We start from the raw sequence: 21,274 nt of genomic DNA on the forward strand, positions 1-21,274 counted from the left end.
GATTTGAAAACGACAATAATTGGCGTAACGATTCATTTGTTTTTACAAAAGCGATCTGACCTTTGGAAATTAGCCCGGTTGTCACAAAAGTTTTTCTTTACTAAAAATTGTGGAGACCAACGGCCACATATTGGAAAGTCACAGCCCGAACCAAACAACACCAAACCTCGGGAGGGAATAAAAACTTTCTCTGGTCGCCTTAGAAAAATACTAGTCTAGAATGTTTCTAGAATAAAATCTAAATGTCAATAAAACTCAACAAAAGAAATACATACATTATAATATCAATTTTATCATTATTTTAGGTACAATAAAAAAATTATCATTTCTAACACAGTTAAATTAATCTCACATTTCTAGCGAGAACCGATTGACTCAAATCAATGAGTCTAATATTAAAAAAAAAAGGTGTTCTGTGGGTCCTTCAGTTTGTACAATGTGGTGTTAAGTAAGATTTTTAAGTAAATGATGAAATATAACTAATATAAGTCAATAAGTGAGGTGATGATAACAGTATAATATTGTAATTGTGTTGACAATCCTTATTGGAGCTATAATTTTATTTTCATTAGTATTGTTATTATTTTCATTTTTATTTTTATTTTTATTTTGACGATCATGATAGAAATTCTTATATTTTTGACATTAATGCAAACTTATTATGTAAATTGTCTTTCATGAAATAAATCATCTAATCTAATCTAATCTAATATCTGATAAATACCGCAACCCAGTGACAAATGGAACAAAGCTTATATTATAATATTGTGAGCATGGTTCCTGAACTACACAATATACTGGTATACACAATCAGAGCCAAAGGCTTTGAGGCAATTACTTTAGCTTTACTTCTTCTTAATATGGTGGTCAACTTTATAGGTCCCGAAGACATTTAGAAACTTAAATTGAAAAAAAAAAATGTGGATTAGTTGACATTTGATTTGATGCAAATTATGTGAACTAACAAAATGGCGAAAAACGAGCTTTTTTAAATCTTAAGCTACATAAATCACAAATTTGTTTGTCTTCTATCAGATTGCGCTGCCATCAAATGCAGCTTTCAAATATATATTAAAACAGGTTGTTTTTATTGAAAAAGAAAAATTACCCATTTAGTACAGACAAATTTTCTAATGTGAAATAAATATTTTCTAAGCCGTCCCGCAAAATAAATTAAGATATGATACGAGTAAATCTAATTCAGAAAGAAACGAACACCTAGACTGGACGAAAATAATAAGGAAGACGAATGTACCTACAGTAACTTTACTACTATTTAGACAAGTGAAACAGAATATGCTAAGGAAGAAGCTTAGCATTCTCATATTAAAGTAAATAGATATTTTGTAAATCAATATGACGAACTACTTAAACAGATAAAACTTGTATTATATTACTAACCTTATGCAAATAAATAAATTAAAAAATCTGCATTAAATAAAATAAAAAGCACACTACCGTAGTAACACGTAACACCTCTCCTTAGGGAATGAATGTCCGGATAAAAGGTACGTGTTCTTTAACCTTTCGTTGAGCCCCATTGTCTCTAAATACGTTATGTACTTATTAAAGGAATGCAGTTAACGAATTAACGACACAGATAAACAACTCCCAAGAAAAAGTTGTTGTTGAATAGGTATCTGAATTGAAATGTCAAACATGTCAAGTTGCCAAAATGCCCACCGATGTTGCTGCCTATCACAGACGGGTAAAGCTACTTTCAAACGCTACGACAACGTAGCACGGGCAGCACCGGCGCTGCGTAGAGAACCAATCCGGATTCCGGATAAAGGCCTTTCTATCTGATACTGTCAAACATTTGTAGATTTACTCTCGCATCGCAGATCAAATACTGATAGTATTCAATTATATTTATTTATGATTATTACGATTCGATTTTAATATGTTGTAATGAAGCTCTAGCCTCCAGTTGATGGACAGGACATATCCACATGATAGTTTTACTTGCTTAAAAACCATTCTATTCATTCAGTTACTATTTATTTTCTTTTGTAAGTTTGCTTATGACTATACCTAAAGAAATTTAGACAGTAGCCAATACTGACTTATTAAATTTAATTATATTTATTTATGAAAATTCAATCTCACTGAAATGAGTGTCATCCGGGTAAAAATACTTTTTATTTTTTATTTGCGTTTGTTTATTTTGTCATTTCAAATTTTCGAAAAACTTAAAAAAATTAACTAAGATTAATACCGTTAATGAAAGAAATTATTTCACAAACCATTTACAGAATCTCGTAATGAGTGTCATATGTCGTTACATTCTTGTGAACCTATCTGATTTTATTTCCCGTTACTTTGAGATTAGTTGGTAAGTAAACAGTCGTTTGATGCAAAACACAGATACAACATGAATAGATTACTCCAACGCATTTCGTACAAGCTATCTATTTAATTTTATGAAGCTTTCATTACATTACATACCTCTTTCCATCAAGCGCTTTCCCGGTTTCATCCTAAATTAACCCGGAGAATTGCTATACCGATTTTTCACGATGTTTTCCTTCACTAAAAAGTAAAACTTTTAAATATCTCATGACATTTTTGTACGTGTTGCAACTTTCAAGAAACTTATTGGTACGCGTCAGGGTTCATTTCCGCGACTTCCGGTTTAGGCCAGTCAATTTAGAGCCAAGAAAAGCTTTTTCAGGAATTAATTGCCACTAAGCTGGAAATCATTTTAATACCTTCATTTGGGTTGGTTGGTAGGTGTGGATAAATTTTGGGGCCCTTGGGAGATACATTTTACATTGGAATGACAAAACCACTCTATGTCGAAGGAACCCACTATCAATCACAATGTCACTACCAGCAAGGTTGTTGTGGATCAGACACTGGTGAAAAAAGTTTTCGGATTTTAACACGATTATACCAAAAATAATTCAAAGTGGCGGCCACTTTTTACAATCTTTGACAACGAATTCATATTAAGGTATCTTTCGAATCCTCGGATGTCAATTTTTATCATAATTAGAGCAAATTTTCCGTCGGACGTACCGTTTTTGGACTACAAGCAAAAAAACTAAAAAGAACAAAAAAATTTCCACAACTGGAATGGAGCAAACTCGGATTACACTAATTTAGAACCAAATGAAGGTATTAAGATGATCTCCAGCTTGCTGGGAATTAATTTCTGGAAAAAACCTAATTTGACTAGCCTAGTTAGGAACCCGACTGCCTTATAGGTAGGCCACCAGCGCTTATGAAGAATAAATCAATCTAAAAACAGTACCTAAATATGACGTAAAAATAGCATTCTAAATAAGACATAAAAAAACAAATACAATTTAATTTATCAAAAGTGCAATTACATTTCCTCATTCACAACCAAAATGCTTTAAGCGCGTTACTTACATTTTTGAAACAATAATAATATTGTAAATGATGCAGTTAAATGTCAGGTTTCTTCAAATATCAACTTCTTGAAACAGACCGATCAAGAACTCACAGTGCACCCTGCCGTCGCGCCGCGCGACTCGCGCGTCGCCCTACTGTGTTTTCAGCGGCCGACGCCAGCCCGCGCCAAAACATGACAGTCAGACTATGCCTAATGACTTTTTTCAACCGTCGAACAACAAAAAGGCGGAAATTACCCAAAGTTTTAATAGTGCCCCGTTACGGTCTAGAGTTATAGGTAACTTTCAACTAGTCTCACATACATATTGAAATATAAACTGTCTAGACACCATGAAAGTTAAATTGCATTAAGACATACATGTATCATAACAATCATAATCTTATTTTTTTCTTCGCCGTAAAAAAAGATAAGTCGCAATCACGCCGTGGAAATTCATATGAGTCACTTGCGGTCACCCTTTCACGTGTTCCGAGCCTACCTATAGGCAATTACAGTGTCGTATGTAGCCGCGATCAGAGGGTTGAAAGGGGTGCGCGAGCTGACGGGCCGGTGCACAACACTCACATTCAAATATTCAGCTAACCTTGATGCGAATCGGCGCACTCGGGGTTCCATCCGACGGTCGTCGGGCTCGCTTCAGGTCCAAGAGAGGGATTCACTCTGTACTCGCGTTGGTACGGTCACGGCGGCGCGGGCGTCGTCGGCGCGGACGGCAGGCGCATCGGCGCGCCGCCACCGACGGTGGAGTCGCGAGGCTGAGCGCGGCGGCCGCGCTACATGTCACGGTGCGAGCGCGCTGTTCGCGCCTTGGTCACCGACTCGCAGTGGCGTTGCCGTCCTACTGTCTGCCCGTCGACGGCCGGGCCGGCGGCGCGCGTTGCACCGCCCCGCTGCACTCCGCCTGCCCCCCTGCCCCCCTCGACCCCTCTACGACCGCCGCGCTACACCCGCCCCGCCCCGAAGAATTTTCCGCATCGGACGGGAAAAATCGATTGTGCAGCGAGCCCCGAATAATTTCGGCAAGACGCACGGCGCCCTTGCGTCCTCGTGCCGAGACGGTCAAGCGCACTGCCGCCGCCTTTCACTCGCCCGCTTATTGAAAACTCGTAACATCATTTGGTTGCATAAACAGAAATAGCATATATGTTGTTAATGCTTGCATACTTTTAATATGACACTAAAAAATATATTTGTATAATATTTTTTGAATAAGTACCTATTTGTAACTTAAATTAACACATTATATTTTATGTCAGTTTTCTAATCTAATAATTCATTAATATGTACCTATACATAAACTAAATAAAAATCTCTTCCACACTACCACGTTTGTCACATTAAATTAATTCAATTTGCTCATAATAGTTCCCAGGTATTTTTAATTGGAAGTAAACAACCGCCTCAGTTCTCATGTAACTTAGGCCTTTGTTCTTGCACCGAAACTGCAGCCCCGGGTCGCGCTTTGTCAAATTCCGCGAGTGAAAGTACCCCGGATAATGACTCCGCGTTAATTCATTGCCGCCTGCACTTTATGTAATTTAATGTTAATACCTACTTAAAACCTCAGTTTTTTTAATGTTTCCCATACTTACAAAAAAGAACAAGTTTTACAAAGCACTATTTAACTAATGACTACTAAAGAATGGATTAAAAAAACCTATATATATCCTACGGCTCGGGCAAGGCCAAGGGCGGAAAATTAAAAAAATTGCACAAATGGTCGAACTTTCATACAACATTTTGAATTTCGCGCATTTTCCTATTAGTTGCCAGATTGGTAAAATTGGTTTGCGAGATCATATTAACTACCAATTGCATGCATTACAATTTTATTAGTATGTAAGTTAATAGAAAAAAATAATATTCTTATGTTTATAATGTCAAACTCTCTTTTTTTACGCAAGGAAAAATATAAAATTGTAAACTACGAAATAGTACATTTCGATGCTAGTGCGGAAAGTATGTCATTACCGCACGTGTATCGAACGATGTTTTTTAATACAGTTGCGAAAAAATAAGAAAAACAACCAAACAACAACAAAAATAAGAAAGACATCATTGACATTGACATTATGAAGAGGTGTTTTTTAGTTGGGTATTATTATTATTGAACCCACTTCAATAAAAGTTTTTTTTAAATGCATGTTCTATAAGACAGAAACAAATGTAAATATAAAACATTGTACTATTATTACCCAAATATCGTTAATTACGATTATTTGTGTATCGTACATTTATAAAAACTATCGAATGTTACCTTTGGAAACTTAAAGCAGAAAGAAAAAAACGCCTCTTCTTTGACAGGCGTTCCGTTCCATTCAGACAACTTATTAAGAACGGTTTTTCAATATTCAATATATATAAAAAATAGACGTGTTATAATGATGAAGAGGTAAGTAATAAAATATAAAATATGTATATTTTTTGTATTCTTACATTAATAGTAGGTTTTTATGATGATTACGACGTTTAAAGGAAACTAATATTAACACTCATCAAATAAGTAGTCATGAATTGGAACAAGAATAAATTTAAAAAAATTGGAAAAGTAAAAAGCACTAGTTCGCGAAAACCAACTTTCCGCACGCTAAACAGCTACGAAAAGTAGCACTTTTTGAGCAACTGTATTAAAAAATCTATTAACAGCTTCTACAAATAATTAAAAAAAAAAATTACATACACTTTTAAAAGTTCTTGTAAGAAAGTCTTATTTCTCAACGAAAAACCGGGCAAGTGCGACTAGTGCGAGTCGGACTCGCCACGAAGGGCTCCGTACCATTACGCAAAAAACGGCAAAAATGTCACGTTTGTTGTATGGGAGCCCCACTTAAATATTTATTTTATTCTGTTTTTAGTATTTGTTGTTATAGCAGCAACAGAAATACATCATCTGTGAAAATTTTAATTGTCTAGCTATCACGGTTCATACAGGCTGTAGCCTGGTGACAGACAGAGAGACAGACAGACGGACAGAGGAGTCTTAGTAATAGGATCCCGTTTTTACCCTTTGGTTAAAAGGGTTAGGGTTTTTATAGTCTGTGTGGAAAGAGAAGTCATAGAATGTATTGGTTTTTTATATTCCACGGCTCGTATCTTTCTGCACATATTACTCTATCATGCGTATGTATGGCTTAATCCAATATGATTAGAAATTGAGGGTTTTGCAGAAAAAATACGCATGTTGTTTGGGGAAAAAAAACCCGCAGTCGTGAGTGGCGATCACTTTGAGAAGTTCCGGTGATTCATTTAAATGGAATCCACCGATCTCATTCATCCCATCGTTATATAAGTATAATACCAGTCCTAATAAGGCTGCCAGCGGAAAAACTGGGATCCTAGCCAAGTGTCAATTAAATATATGAACCAGGTGATACAAAATATATGTTTTACGTGATTATGCTCATTTCTGTGATTTAACTATATAGCACCAACTCTGGATAATCCTGGTGCCCATATAATTGTGACAAATTGAACTTATGAAACACCTGTTTTTTTTTTTTCGATATCAGCGTTGCTCTTATAACAATAGTTACTCACAGTAATGAGTACAGCTGCGTATATCTGGTATCATATCAATAAATCAGCCCGTACTAATCGAAACTTATATACTTAAGGTATATAGTTTTTTATTTATTTATTATAAACTGATCGGCGATTGGCCCTAGTCACACCTGATGGAAAGTGAAGACAGGGCCTAAGATGGAGCTCACCGGTTCAGTAACAGCCTATTCATTCAGAGATGGCGTGATTTTTCGTCACATATATCATACCGATAAAATTTTACTTTTTTATTGACGTTTGTCGACAAACGATTATCATCTTGACCTTGGTCCCTGTGGAGTAGTTTTGAGGTGAATAAAGTGGGGCCCTAATTCTAATTTTTACATTAGCTAAATTGACTTAAACTATATTAAGCTAGAAAATTAGTATCGGTTGTAGCCGAATGCAGGCCCGCGGCCTTCCCATTAGTGAAAGTAAGTTCCTACCCCAGATAATATAGCGATTATTGAAAATTTATCGGCTACTGGATGATGCAGTGAGATGTTTAGATTGTTCACTCGACAATACAGCCTTTAATTAAACTTAATTGCCTTTAATTGTGACAGCATCAATCACTTTCATTGTTGGCATTTCGTTACGATTTCAAAAAGCTTAAGGTCTTCTTGCATCATGTTGTTTGTTTATCATATGTAGGAACCTGTTTAATATTTTGCACTTCAAAGTAACACAAAAATGAGATCAATTAATTATGTAGGTGCTCAAAAAGCTTATTAAAGGGGGAACGAAGGGAAAAATAATAACTGACGACTGGTTTCTACTTCTATTTTTATACCTGTATAAGCTACATGCATACCAAGTTTTATGCTTTCTGCCGGATGGGAACATACTCTTAGTTTAGGCTAAATAAGAACCCGGACTATCTAATATACTATGTTATATAAACATTATGTAGGTATGCATGGAAATTACGTTCGTATAAATATATATATATACATATAAATAACTCTCTTTATAATAATAATGTACTAAAAATAATAAGTTTCTAAAACCTGAACTTTTCTTTAGGTATATTTCATTGTATTACTTCTGCGTCATAAATCATTGTAAAACGTGTGTGCAAGAAACGCAACACCGGTCAAGTGTTATTTTGTGTAATATTCCCAGAAATCAAATGTGCTGTATCCACCGTATCGGATTGGTTTAGAAGTAATTCGTACATATTACATGCTAGTTGCAATAATTATGGCATTTAAAAATACGGTTAGGCGATTTCATTTCAATAACATTAAATAATCAAATTCTTTCATTTCTGATGAATGTAAATCCCGTTCATAATTGATATAAGAATTAAAATTTATAACTTCATATTTAGGTATTTTTTCGTTTTGTGTTATATGTTATTTTTATTAATAATTCTAAGATCACAAGATATTTGAACTTGAAAGATTGAGGTGAAATCTCCATCCGAGGTGTCAGATTCCAGACTACCAGATTTTTTACTATACAGAATTCCAATAGTCACGTCTAGGGGTTACACTCAGACTATGACATTCAATTGAGAAATATAAAGTTTAACAAAATGACTAGAATCGGACCAAGCTAATGCATGGCATTTGTAATGATAAACCGTGGCAATGTCATCATTAATGACAAATTTATATGAAAACATGACAATGTATAATGACAGGCAGATTTTATTCAGTTCAAGTTGGTGCAAAGTTAGCTTAAACATACTCTACCTATCATACCTGTGTGGCGCTTATTACATTATCCCCTAAAACATATAATATATTCAAGATCGCTGATATGCTCATTACGGCCGCAATCGGTTCCCAAGGATATAGGTTAACGTGTAGTCAAATGTACGTGCCAAGTTGCCAAGTTCCCATCCAGTGGGTGGTAAGACGTGGCTTTGGAAGGCGGTAGGTAAGCCTTCTTCCGAGAATCGCCTGCGTGAGAGTCGAGTGTTACTCAATATATACACGAGAGCAATGAATATGGTCATTGAATGGAAATTTTCCTACAAAGTGACCCGTTTTAATTGCTTTTTCGTGTATTGTATCAATAATTTTACCATTTACTTGTAACTGTGCATATAAAAACATATCAATTTATACATGTACCTTGTCTTCTAATGGTAAAGTTTACATATTTTGCTAAATACCATTGTGTGTAAATTTAAAACCTAAGTCGACCGCTAAGTATAAAAATAATACGTAACTACAAATATATGTTTCATGATATGGGTAAGTAGCTTACCTACCTAGCCTAGGTGATATAAGCACACAGCAAAGTTGTACATAGTTGGCAACTCGCATGTAACAACACCCCTGTAGTTACAGGCGTTCATAGGCTATGGTGACCGCTTAACATCACCATCATTCGAGCCGTATGCTTGTTTGCCACCCACGTGGTATTAAAATGAGTAGTAAAGATAAAAACTATAAAAAGAAATATTATAAAATGTATAGAACAGCTACAAGTTCACAACAGTTTACTCAAATGTGACTTTGAAGATGCGCCAACATCACACGTTACTTCAGTTTTCGCTACGCTATTTACTCAAGTTCGCAAACCCCTAACTTTATGTTTATAATATAAGTATACAACTTTACTAAGCATGTTCGTATGCTTATTTTTACATGTAAGTAATGCTCGTGAATGACATGTTCTAGTTTTTATTTTTTATTATAATTAGTTAATTACCTGCATGCTCACTCATATTTTATAGTTTATCTTGGATTTTTTCTAATTAAGTGAAATGTTAAATTACTTTTGAGAAAATAAATTTCTTTAACCACAACTTTGGATGCATGAGAGCCAACTTCAGCTTAATACTCTATGAGTACCTATATAATGTTATTGAACAACAGTAGCTTTTCGCGATTTTGTTTATTAAAACAAAAGTATATATAGGTAGTGTAAATGTACAACTGTATTTCGTACACATAAATATGTGTTGTTTCCAAGCAAAAAGTCCCACTTTGTCGCTTGCCATAAGGACGCTTGGACAGGTTGTTCGTATAAAGATACAAGCTAATCTCGTCCTTATGGTAAGCGACAAAGTGGGACCTTTGACTAGATTTCGACACATATTCTTGTTTTGCTGGAAAATTCATTGTTAAACTAGTTGGCAATAGTAGTAAAAAACGAATGTGACATAAATATATCATAAACCATTAATCTATCATAAAAGTGTATCATTAGAGTATGTAACCGTTATTATTGACGAAAATGGGGTAACGGGGTTTAGTACTTACTAGTTTCTGCTTGCCACTTCGTTTGCGTGGGTTTATGAGGATGATAATGATTGATAAAAACTATCCTATCTCCTTCCTCGGGCATCAAACTATCTTCATAGGCCATACCGACCAAATGTTATCTTAATCGGTTCAGCGCTTTAGCGGTTTAAGTGTAAAGTAAAGAGGTAACAGACAGGTTGAATATATAATTTATAGCATTTGAGGTTTTATTACCAGTATGAAATATTATAGGGAGTATTTATAGGGAAGAGCGGTGCCTCCCAACACAAGCATTGTTTTGCTTACCGGGCGGCTCCATCCCCTGTATCACAAAAATGTAAATTATTATAAAATAAAGAATTTTGTATTTTGTATTTTTTTTATATTGCATGAACCTCAAAAAGTTAAAAAAGTACAACTATTTGCGAGGCATCTTTTTCCCCATATTCCATCCTACAAATTTACTACTAGTTAAATATTTTAATAACAAAACTTCCGTGAGACAGACATATTAAATATATTAATAACGGGTCACTCACGTATTTTAAGTCGAAAAACGCTTGACATGTTTCACTCCGTACCGAGGAGTGTCATCAGGAGCTTGCGTTGGCGGTGACTGACCGGCTCAGACTGATAATATAGTTAAATATTATCAGCAGTTGAAAATTTTTTTTGGCAAAACATTCATTTTTGGTACAAGCTTTTATACTCAGCTCACAGGCAACTAATACTCATCAAGACAATTCTAACAACCCCAAACACGATTGTGTTTAGTTTGCGTTGTTTTATCACAGAGTTCCCATGGCCACCGCCCACCTCCTGTTTCTCATCAGATCAGCATCAGCTCCATGTCATCATAATGTTGCAAACATACTAACAGAGCAAGGTAAATAATAAAAGCTTGTAGTAATCAGCACCTACATTACAACATTGTTGCAATTTGTCTAGTACGTCGTCTGTAATAATGTCAAGAAGTTATAAAAATTGAATGGCTTGACAACTTTTAATTGCATTTAAAAAAAATGCATTAATTTATCACTAATTGCAAGGGCATTGTTTACAAATGAGTGGTTAAAAAACTGTGAGTGGACAAATAATAGCCTCCCGAGTTGAGGTATTTGCACATGTCTATGAATTAAGTTAGTAGGTCAACGCCATGTTGAAATTATCAGGCCAATTCGACCGTACACTGATATCAGAATGATATTTGATGCATGTTATTTAGTTATCATGCATTTCGCTCGTAGCGTAGTGGCACCAATGATGGACATTTCTAGGAGATATGTGACCCAAGTAACAAACTATGATGGCGCCATCTATGCAAACCTTTGACAGTTGCCAACCCCATTGTGACAGTTGTGACATCGAGTTGTGTGACGTGAGGCTTTGAATTATATTACGTATATTTTATATGTGGTCGTATCAAAAATACACACTGTACAAGAAACACTTGGCTATAGTTCTATTCACTTAAAGAATTAGTACATAATATTCATACCACAAAATTTGAACTAATATCTTAGACCATGTAGACTAGACAGTAAACAAGATAATATATAGGTACAACATTTTATGACGCATAAATGTATGCTATTTATAGAGTTATGCGGTGTGGGTGTATTTGGTGTATAATCAAGTTGAGTTTGAAAGTTTGAATAGTTCTCCACTTTTGCCTACTTTTTAGATTACTTTCTAGGTTACCTATGTTATTTTTAGATGATTTGATGTCGTTGACCAGTTTAAGATCGTCTAATGCTAACTCTAAAAGATTGTATTCTTGGAACCAGTTATACAAGTTTCTAGACTAAATGCTAGGCGATGTCTTCATAGACAAACTCATAGATAACAAAATGAAGTTTATTTTACACAAAAAGGTGCAAGAATAGACTGAACTTGGGAGGCCATTAATATCTAACATTATGCAAGTAGGTATTGTTGGTTTTTCTACAAAAAGTGAGGTTTCTTTAGTGTAGTCAAAACTAAAAACAGTAAACCGTTTTTAATCGCTGAAGGTAACTTCGAAACCGGGATGATTTTGAATGTAGCAAATATCTATAAAACCAAAAGCACTTCATACGTTAGCTGCACTAACGCTGCGTCTTACGTAGGCGAACACTCGCGAACGCGAAGCGAAGCGGCGCGGCGCGGCGCGGCGGGCCCTCGGCGTTCGCGTTCGCAACGAGATCGCCCACATAGGACACTTCTATAGATATCAAAGGATTGATTCACCCCGCTCCGCTCCGCGCCGCGCCGCGCCGCTTTGCATTTGCGTTCGCGTGTTGTTCGCCCACGTAGTACGCTGCGTTACGCTATGAAACGCTTACCAAGGCATCTTGCTGTTGCTACAGTAGAAAGTGCTTCTAGTTTAGTAAACATGTATTTGCCATTTACGAAATGATCCCGCTTTCGAAGTACCCCATTAAATTAACTTTGTCCTTTTTAACCCAGTTATGAATAAAAATATTAACTAATAATTTAAACATGGTATGATCATTCAGATTCATGGTATAATTGGGATGGATAATTCAGTAAGAAGGTCAAACGAACCATACTGTTCTACCTTAAGGATGGCCAGGGGGCGCCATAAACCTTCAGTAAGAAGTACATATATTATACTTGGAAAAATTCGACCTATGCCGCCGTGGCCCGGTGGCCGCATGGCACAGGCACCTGTCGCCATAGCAGAGGACGCTGGTTCGATTCCAGGTTGGGGCACTGGAGACCTTGCACTTTTTCTTAGTATATGACATGGTTACATAGTACCTATAAAACAAAGCCGCTTTCCGCTGTCTGTCCGTTCGTCTGTCCCTTTGTATGCTTAGATCTTTAAAATTACGCAACGGATTTTGATGCGGTTTTTTTTAATAGATAGTGATTCAAGAGGAAGGTTTGTTTTAATTGTGTAACTTGTAAAGGTTTTGTTTAAATTAGTTGAACTACCCGTGCGAAGGCGGGGCGGGTCGCTAGTAATTAATAATTTAATTTGTTCTAATATTTCTAACAGTATGATATATGATCATATCGATCATTGATAAAGGCGATTAGATCGAGCCGTGTTTAAAAATGAAAGGACATCGAATGCGTAATCAATGTAATCATAGGAGCCTGCAGTTGACCGTTGTATTGTATGAATCGTCATAAGAGACATCACACTGCATAATATGTATATAGATATAATATAAATACTTAACTTCTATTGTACCATACAAGATATATTGATATTGTACCATTATCTACTAAATACATTATCTAGTTCAGAATTTTAACTAGCTTAACTAACCTAATCATTGGACGGAGCCCTGAAAATTTTTGAAACTTTTATAGGACGGAACCTCGGTAAAAAATAATAAGATGATACAACATTGTAACAAGCAAATGTCTAGACAGTGACCTTAGCACCTTTTGCAGTTGTCACTAGCGGCCGCTTGAAGTAGGTAAACCGGCAAGTAGTAGCTATTGTTTTTTTTTTTGCTGCAATTATTCATAGCTCATTATTAATTCAGCAGGCTTTAAACCAACTTTGTGTACTACTACGGTAGTGAGCAAAAGGAACGACCTGTCTGATTGTAAACGTTAATACCGTAGCTTATGGACTCTTGCAACTTCGGAAGTGTCATGCACCCCATTATCTTGTCCAGTCTATGTAATTATTTAATTTGTACCTATTTAATATAATTGTTTTGAATGTTAAATTTGATATGTAATATCTTTAATATGATGTATATTCATACCTTAAATGTTTATTGTTTTGTTTCTGATAACATGCTCTTTTAATTGTAAGAATTTATTAATAACAAACTGTTACTATAGTTTTTAAGTTTTATAACATTTGTACACCAATAGGCAAAACACAGAACTCTATAATCACCTATTATTACATAAGACCTAAACTGTATCACTTGTGTTCTACAAATAAAAATTTACTATTACTTTACTATTATTTTAAATGTAAATGTGGGATACTCGCCGTCAACATAGTTAATATTTTGAATTCAGACTGCACCAGCATTACTGCTGCAGTATTGCAGCGCGACATTACTGCCGACATTGTTGCTTCAAATGTCAAAAATCCGGGCATCAACATAGATTTTGTCAGTTTTGTCGTGCTGCAATACTGCAGCAGTAATGCTGGTGTATTCTGAATCCGACCTTTAGGAATTCTCTTGCAACCCAAATTACTATACATACTTCAGATACAGTATTAAACATAGAGTATACAGTCATAATAATTATAAGTAGGTAGTACCGGAGACTAGTAAATAAAGAAGACTGACAACCCCATACACGATAATCGTCAATGTTTAGATGACATTAAATATTATTTTTACTTTTAAGTTATTTACGTATAAAAATTGCCACCCTATATTATAGGACATTCTTACACAGATTTACTAAGTCCCACGGTAAGCCCAAGGAGGCTTGGCTTGTGTTATGGGTATTCAGACAACGACACATATATATGATATATAAATACTTAAGTACATAGAAATCACCCATGACTCAGGAATAGATATCTGTGCTCATCACACAAATAAATGCCCCTGGACCATCAGTTTCACAGGCAGGGTCACTACATCATTTATAATTTCAAAACGTTAAATTATACTTGATGGACCGCAGGTTTTCCCGAGGGGCTACAGTATGGGGTTCTTCAAAAAAGGAGTGTACAGGTTTTTAAAGGGTCGGCAATGCGCGTGTAATATCTCCGATGTTGCAGGCGTCCATAGGCTACGGTAACTGCTTAACATCAGGCGGGCCGTATGATTGATTGCCACCGACGTGGTATAAAAAAAAAGTTATAATAAGAAAAGAAGATATGAAGCCAAAATAAAGCATTTTGAGCCCTTACAAAAGGTTTCAAATTGTTAAAACTAGATGGCGCCATTAAATAAGAATGTTCCTAAAATGCTTTTATTATCCTTTAATTCTGCTTACTTACTCGCAAAGTACGTATACTTTGGTGCATATGACAGCAGCCACGAAAATCGGATTTTACGTTTAGAAATAATAGATGACAGATTTTATACCTAAATCTAAAGTTGAAAAATAGTATAAAGCACGCGAGGAACGCGGTGTTGTATGGAGGTTGTCCGTCTTGGATATTTACTACACTCTGGTAGTACTGTTATTATAGTTGCGAGCTTCTGTAAGATAGAGGCATTTCCGCAGTTGGGCTTCGGGATGTTTTAGATTTGAACGATATTTAGGTTCTTTTTGTTGTACTTAGCAGTCTTAATTTAAACTTGTGTTTTGACAACCGTAGAAAAAATAAAATATTTTTTATACATATTTTGATACGTGCTATTTTAAAGTAGAAAACACTACTTTCTAATTACTGAAATAGATGTTATATACACTAAAAAAGGTGAACAGGGCCTCCAGTGCCACTGTCATTGTCATTGCGAAAAAAAAAATTCAACATTATGCTTCAAGTGTAAAATTATGCTTATATTGTACAGTCAAGTGTATAATTATTGGTGCACACATCATACTCAAAAATATGACCCATAGCTCGTATGCCAGCGAATTAAGAACTATGGGACATATTTTTGAGTATGTTAAGTTTTGAGTATGTATAAATGCACCCATATTTTTACACATGACTGTACTTTAAGAATATGTTTGTCCTTGAACATATACCACACACAAGCACATTATACAATTATAAATTATCCACACAAAGTGCGTTATGCCTGTAGAATAGCTAAAACAATCCAAGGATTCGTTGCAGCGAGACCATCGGCGCCACGGCATTAGGCCGTGGCGCGTGGATTCGCATTGCTCACTGAACATAATGACGAGCGAATGCTCAAGCACACCACAGTGTAAACACGACAAGTGATTTTATAACGAGTGTATAATTGAAATAAAACCGGCCACCATTACGCAAAAAACGGAAAAAAATCACGTTTGTTGTATGGGAGCCCCACTTGGATATTTATTTTATTCTGTTTTTAGTTTTTATTGTTTTAGCGGCAACAGAACCTGTGAAACCTGGACCTGTGAAATTTTTAGCTATCATCACGGTTCATGAGATACAGCCTGGTGACAGACGGATAGACAGACAGACAGACAGACAGCGGAGTCTTAGTAATAGGGTCCCGTTTTTACCATTTGGGTACGGAACCCTAAAAAGCACTGGTTTGCGGGAACTATCCGCCACACTGCCCACACTTGCCCTCGGTAAGCGAATAGAATACTTTCAAGTTCGAACAATTTTATTGTACCTATGTCTACTTCAAAGCGCATAGACATCTTTTTTTTTTCCTCACGCGACCTCTTCTGACATTCAACTGTCTCGCCGTGCGTTCATTTAATTCACAGGTAACTACTAAATCTGGAAAAAAAGATGGACGCAATTTTTTACGACCATGGTGTTTTCGCGTGTTCAAACTGTTTGATTCATTTTATTTGGCCTTATATTTTTGATGATAATTGTTACAAATGAAAACTAGTTTGTGTTTGAAAACATCATACCAATATTTTTATATGTTTTAATATCTATCTACAGTAGCGGCAAAAAAATTATCATACTGCTATTTTTTGCAGGCATTCATTTGAAATTTCGTGTAATTAGACTTCATATCATGTAAACAATGATGTATCATCGTCACGACCATATAATATATATATATATTATAAACTTACGTCCCACTGCACATGGCAACGTAGGCAGCCACGTTAGCATAATGCGGATTGGGGATTTCACACACACCAATTTATGTATGTTATAAATATTGAATTTCTTATTTGAAAACACTCAAAAGCGAATCTTACCGACAATAAAATAAGAATAAGAATAATTTTAAGAATAAGAATAATTTATTTGCAAGAATATGTATGTACAAAGATGTCCTTATAAATAGTGAGTAACAATATTCAGCCATTTGGCATGCAAATTTTGGTAACATCAGCAGCACAAGACTTAAAAATATTTACATGTCCAGATACTCCTTAACAGAGTAGAAACAATGTTCCTGAAGCCATCTCGTTAATTTTGTCTCAAATTCTTAATCGTACAATAATTTCATATTGTCGGGAAGCTTATTATAAATTTCAATAATTATATTGCATGCATTACGCTTATAAATGTCAGCATGACAAGGAGGTTGATATAGCAAATTTTTGTACTGTGTTCGTTGATTTCCTTTAAAAAAATTAAAATTCATTTATTTCGAGTATCTGTGACTCATAAGTACATAATACATATTACAAACATTAAACAAAACACAAACATTAATTCGATAACATTAAACAAAAACTACAAAAATTACATTACATTAATTTACATTACATTAAATTACTTTAAAGATGTCAGAGCGTAACTTAAAATATTTCATATTAGCTTTGACAAACAGACAAACTTTTTTGATATACATGCATGCTAAAGGTAAAATATTATATTTCTTGAAAATTGGTCTGCAACTGTCTGTTATCCACGCATTTGCAATTGCGCGGACGCATTTTTTTTGAAGTTTAAAAACTTTGTCGACATTAACAGAGTTCCCCCAGAGTAGGAGACCATAGTTTAAAGTAGAAGATACATGGCCGTAGTAGGCTGTAATTGCAGCTTCTGTCGAGACTGTTTTAACAAGTTTTCTCAAGGCAAATACAAATCTATCCAATTTCGAACATATTGTCTCTACATGGTTTTTCCAATGCAGGTGATTGTCAATATTTAAACCTAAAAATTTTATACAGCTAGTCTCTTCTACATGTTTGTCATTATACTTAATATTTAGTGTCTTAGGATTAGTTTTGTAGAATCGAAATTGCATGAACTTAGTTTTTGTCAAATTAATATGAAGATAATTATTATTGGTCGATGTAAAAATTTCAGCCAAAGCATTATTCATTATTGATTCATAGTCATCATTTGAGTCCCCCTTTATTAGCAGCGTAGTATCGTCTGCGAAAAGAATGCATTTTTGTGATATTGCTTGCGGGAGGTCATTTATATACAACAGGAATAACAACGGTCCTAAATTACTTCCCTGAGGTACACCTGAGTTATTTATGCGAAATTGTGACCTATGTATTACTTTTACAAGGGATTTTTTAACTGAAGCTATTCGAGCAATTTCAGTAAATTGCTGCCTTTCAGACAAATAACTTCGGAACCAATCTGATGCTTTGCCTCTGATACCATAACATTCCAATTTAGACAGAAGTAACGAATGATTTACAAAGTCGAATGCCTTGCTCATGTCAAGGAAAATGGACATAATTGGCACTTTGTCATTAATAGCTTCCGTGATATACTTTACAAAATTAAAACATCGTCGCTGCGCGTACAAAAGTCGCTATGTGATTTTTAACGATTTTTCGGTTTTAATGCCATTTTGAACCTTATTTCTATACGCATATGCTCCAAAAACAGCGTGGCGCTTATTTCAATATTTAAGGATTTATCAAATGTAGGTATGTGACGCCCATACAATGAATGCTCTTCCTATAATCGCTAACTGGAATAAATCACATAACTACATTAGCTTATTTAAACAGCAATTACAGACGTGTGCTCGCTATGTGATGATTGACACATAGCGATATTTTCTACAAGTTTATTTAAAAATGATTAGATGCGCTTGCTCCCGATATGTAGTTTCTCGCACATAGCGATATTTTTATACTAGTTGCAGTCGATGTTATGTTTCTAGACTGTGCATTTTACTATACATAGCGGGATTTTCTTATAACAATCGAGTCTACCGTATATTAAACTATTATCTACCCTCAAGTTGTATACAGGTCCCTACTAAACATGATTATAATTTCATGTGAAGCGCTAGTGGCCTAGCTGTAAGAGCGTGCGACTTTCAATCCGGAGGTCGCGGGTTCAAACCCACGCTCGTACCAATGAGTTTTTCGGAACTTATGTACGAAATATCATTTGATATGTACCAGTCGCTTTTCGGTGAAGGAAAACATAGTGAGGAAACCGGACTAATCCCAATAAGGCCTAGTTTCCCCTCTGGGTTGGAAGGTCAGATGGCAGTCGCTTTCGTAAAAACTAGGGATTAGTTCTGTTGTCAAGCAGACCCCAGGGTCCCATGAACCGTGGCAAAATGCCTAGATAACGCGAGGAAGAAGAGTTGACCTTATTTTTTTTTGCCTATATTTTCAAAAGCCCGACTTTTAATTGATTGCAGGTTTATTTCGGAAATTATTTAAAACTCAACTTTTTGAAATTCCTTAATAATCTTTTTTTTTGTTGACAAAGGCCCTCCGGCTTGGGGAGGCATTTGGATATGTGGGACTCCCTCCTGCAACCATCCTCTCCTAGTAAGAGGAGAAAAGGAGATATACCCACTAAAAGCCACTACGGCGCTCACCCTTCTGGCCGTTTTCAAGGAGGTGCGGGATGCCTGAGATTCTACTCCTTCCAGCGGCCCTGGCTTATCTTACTCCGGAGTAGCCACACCGCTAGAAAGGAGAGTCATTGACGCTTGACCCACTGCCAATCGTGTAGCGCCGTGTAGTGCGGACCCCCACAGCCCGCTGGCCCTGCTAGGGGTTTAGGCGGACAGCAAATTGTGCCCATCTTCTTCACCGCCGTCTGCGCCGGTTCAGGTGCGCGTCTTCAGCTTCTACTCTCACGCTCCGTTTCCGCGGCCTCCTTCCTTGAAATGACGGTGTAGCCGAAGAAGGCAACTGCGTTCCATTTCCTTTCGCTGCCCAACATAGTCATTATACGTTGCGCAGCGAAACGTTCCCTAATCCAAGAGCCGCCGTCATGGTGCGACACTCTACGGCCCAACGATTGCTTTCGTGACTGCAGTGTGCCTCTATGGTATGAGATCCATAGCGAAAGTCCTCCAGCTTTGCTGCATCCGTTCGTGCCCTTGTTCACGCGTCCTCGGCAGTTCTTCGGGTGCAGGGAATTCATTTAGGGCCCTGCACCTGACCCTCTCCCTGTGCGCATCGGCGAGTACCAGAGCCTCTAATTATCACCCATTTTTTGACAACTTGAATCATGAAAACAACCTAACTTCACTGTGATTACTTACTTAATAAAGCAATGCAGGAGAAAACCAATGACAGTCCATTATAAGACTGTCATCTGATATTTGACTGTTGAATAAGTATATAAGGGGAAGTTTGAAAGTAGCACCGGTAACGGAGAAGATGAGGAGTAGTATATAGGTTCGCGCCGTGGTATGGGCATGTAATGAGGAAAGATGAATATCACATAGGCAAAACAATGTTAGGGATGAATGCTGATGGACGAAGAGCGGATGGTAGACCCAAAAAACGATGGATGGATTGTGTGAAAGATGATATGAGAAAGAAAGGAGTGAGTGCTGAGGTGACCAAAGATAGAGGAGAATGGAAGAGAAAAACTTGTTGTGCCGACACCACATAACGTGGGATAAGGGCAGGAAGAAGAGAGTCCTTAAAGAGATGAGACTTTTTACATTTCAAGATTTTAAAGGCAACATTTTGATTACAAAACTAGAAAAAAATGTTTTTATCGTTTTTCTCCTTGCTTCGTATATATGTATATTATTTGATTACTTATTGGGCTGGCAAATAATTATCAAACCAATTTAAATGAATTACCTAGGTAAACATATTTAGTTCAAAGATATTGACTGAAACAAATTGATCATAAAGTAATAGTTATAATAAAAAAGTACGTAGATTATTAAATAATTCACGATTAAAATTCAATTATATTGACTTACATAGCATTTTTTTCTGTTTTATTGAACGCTCACATCATATTATTAAATAGCCATGTGACGATAAAGAACAAAAAATGTATAGGGTCCTTAACAATTAAATCTAACCATGTAATGGTAAGACACTTAGAGGTTATTTATGACCCAAACAAAACTCGCTATGTGACATATTTATGAAAAAGTTTTTTTTTCATATTATTAAAACTGAAATATTTTTTCATGTAATTCCTTAATGTATGTTAAAGTGCAAATACTTTTGTCACAAAAATATTGATTCATTTATGTCCAATAATTATCGAAATAAACAGTTTTTTGTGTCTCCTGTAAAGTAGGTTAAAAACACATGGCGACTTTTGTACGCGCAGCGACGACATGCTAGTTCAGTGGAGTGGCCCTTCCTAAAGCCGTACTGTTCAGGTTGTTATATATTATGTTTTGTCAAATAGGCATTCAATCTAGTGTAC

The 21,274-nt window shown here is 35.9% G+C and overlaps 2 protein-coding genes across 3 annotated transcripts in view; both read right to left on the reverse strand.

The window, feature by feature from the left end:
* LOC134743534 (protein jim lovell-like) overlaps positions 1-4,320 on the reverse strand; it is a 73,890-nt gene extending 69,570 nt beyond the window's left edge. The window contains exon 1 of one of the 2 annotated variants that reach the window (XM_063677025.1): positions 3,966-4,320. The gene's annotated coding sequence lies outside the window, so the exon portion shown is untranslated. Of the gene's footprint in view, positions 1-3,946 lie in introns of both variants that reach the window. The other variant, XM_063677026.1, reaches the window with a different exon arrangement.
* The window catches only part of LOC134743532 (serine protease nudel), a 335,679-nt gene that overhangs the window by 270,399 nt on the left and 44,006 nt on the right, over positions 1-21,274 (reverse strand). The window lies entirely within an intron of this gene.

Source organism: Cydia strobilella, chromosome 8 (assembly GCF_947568885.1).
Source record: "Cydia strobilella chromosome 8, ilCydStro3.1, whole genome shotgun sequence".
Lineage (NCBI taxonomy): Eukaryota > Metazoa > Arthropoda > Insecta > Lepidoptera > Tortricidae > Cydia > Cydia strobilella.